Here is a 2,514-nt window from a genome sequence, read left to right as displayed (position 1 = left end):
CTGTCACCACTTTGCTCTGGAAATGTGATGTCACTTTCCCCACACTGTGCTGCATCTGCCGTGTTGTTGCCCACTGAGTCACCTTGTCTCTGTAGCTGGAAGCTCATCATACCGGTCACTGCTCAGGTTCTCACTCAGTTTTGAATCCTTGATGTCACATCTCTGGACAGGTGCTCCTTTTTGTGGCAAATACTTTTCCCCGCCTTTCCGAATGAAGATAGTCCCAGAAACGGCCAGAAAGACCAGAATTGATTTGTTTGCGGATCTGGTCGAGGGTCAGTGCCTGTAGTACTGTCCGAGTCTTTTTTATAATGTCCCCTTGTTCTCCAGACCTGTAGCAAACGATCAATTGATTCATGTTTCTTTGGAATTTCGTGCAGACGATTCACCTTCGAATACCGGGAAGCATCGATTTTCCGTAGACCCTCGAAGTTCCGATGCTGCAGAGGGAAAAGCTGAACAATTCACAGCTGCAGCATCTCAAGAATAGTTCCATAGATGATTCATTCCTGAAAGGCCACAGGCTCTGTGTAATTATTCAGCTCTCACAACCCCTGAGCGCTGTATTACCTGGGTCAGAATCACCGGCTAAATAAAACATGTTGCATTTACAGCAACATGACATCGTTGTTTGATTTCTTTTCCGATCAAAGCGCTGGGGGGCAAAGTGTTTGTTGGTGGAATCTCACAGGGGGGAATTGTCCGGTATATTAAGCATTTGAAAGCAATTACACTCGCTGCAAAACAATCTGCTGATTTGAGAGAGCGAGAGAGAGAGAGGGAGAGAGAGAGAGGAAATAAAACGACATGCAGAAAGAAATTGTAATCACATCTGATGGGTCCGTTATCCTTCAGAAGCCGTGGGAACAGCGTGCTGATCAGTGTGCAGGGTGATAACGGAATCGAGGCGGGAAGGAATTCTGGATTGAAGGTGCATTGTGTGGGCCGATCTGAGGTGCCAATGTATCAGCGTTGCAGTGATTTTATTTAGTCGGTGATTCTGACCCAGGTAATACAGTCGTTCAGCTGTATATCTCTCACCTATGGGTGATACAGCGAATGTCAGGTGTTCCAGAGTTTTTGTGTTTATTTCTGGTCGCCTCATTATAGGAACGATGCGGAGGTTTTGGAGAGGGTGCAGAGGAGATTTACTAGGATGCTGCCTGGATTAGAACGTATGGAATATGAGGTGAGGCTTAAGGTGCTAGGGCTTTATTCACTGGAAATGAGGAGGATGAGAGGAGACATGATAGAGGTATATAAAATATTGAGAGGAATAGATAGAGTAGACAGTCAGCGCCTCCTCCCCAGTGCACCAATGCTCAAGACGAGAGGGCATGGTTTTAAGGTTATGGGTGGGAGGTTCAGGGGAGATGTCAGGGGGAGGTTTTTCACCCAGAGAGTGGTTGGTGCATGAAATGCACTGCCTGGTGTGGTGGTGGAGGCAGATACATTGGACAGGTTCAAGAACTCGTTGGATAGGCATATGGAGGAATGTGAGATGGAGGAATATGCAGGAGGAAGGGGTTAGGTAGTGTGAGGGTGGTTTGATGGACGTCACAACATGGTGGGCGAAGGGCCTGTTATTTGCGGTATGGTTCTATGGTTAAATTTAATCACATTGTTAATTCCAAGGGTTTCATGGGTGTCTGCGGCACCTCCCTCTCTCACTGATGCAGGGCAAGAGATCCCTCATTGGCACTTTGTCGGATTGGGATGAGTCAGCTTGTGACCTCTGACCACTCTGCTCTTTGATTTTATTGAGCATAAAGCAAGCTTCTGGAGGAACTCAGCGTGTGAAGCAACTACGTGGAGACAATGGGATGCTTGATGTTTCAGTTCAACACCCTGAATTCAGACACAGATCCTGATGCAGGTACTCCACCCCAACATACGCCAGCAGTTTGTGTTTTGCTCCACATTCCGCCTTCTGCACTTTCTTGTGTCTCACTTTCATTTGATGCATTTGGCGAATGAAGGCAACTTATTGACCCACTTCCGCTGCTGTCCCCAGGGACAAGTGCAGACGTTCACCAAGTGCCTCTGTTGCTCAGTGCTCTGGAATGCTCCACCGATCACTGTGTGATTCCCAGGCTTTTCGTTCTTCCAAATACACCAGGAATACCGGCCACTGTTCTGTCCATCATACCTAACTCACTCATATTGTTCTGTTGGTGAAGGTTCCCCTCCTCACTGACAACAATACCAACATTTAGGTCATCTGTGAACTTCATCATTCCTGCCAGGTTGAAATCCAGGTCATAACTGTCTGTCACAGGCATCAAGGGGCCCAACACAGATTCCTGTGTTAAAACATGGACCACACACTTCCCCTAACAACACAACCCTCACCCTCACCTTCTGCCAACATTCACAGGGACTGCTCTGAACGACCTTTGACAAATTAACCTGCATCTCATGCCGCCTCCTTAAATTTAAACCATTCTCCCGTGTGAGACCTCATCCACTGCCTCAATGAATTAATTGAAGAGTAGAGGATCCACATTATTCTCA

Source organism: Pristis pectinata, unplaced genomic scaffold, assembly GCF_009764475.1.
Source record: "Pristis pectinata isolate sPriPec2 unplaced genomic scaffold, sPriPec2.1.pri scaffold_170_arrow_ctg1, whole genome shotgun sequence".
In the NCBI taxonomy this organism is placed as follows: Eukaryota; Metazoa; Chordata; class Chondrichthyes; order Rhinopristiformes; family Pristidae; genus Pristis; species Pristis pectinata.
The sequence above is the reverse complement of the archived record's forward strand: the minus strand, read 5'-3'. Positions refer to the sequence as shown.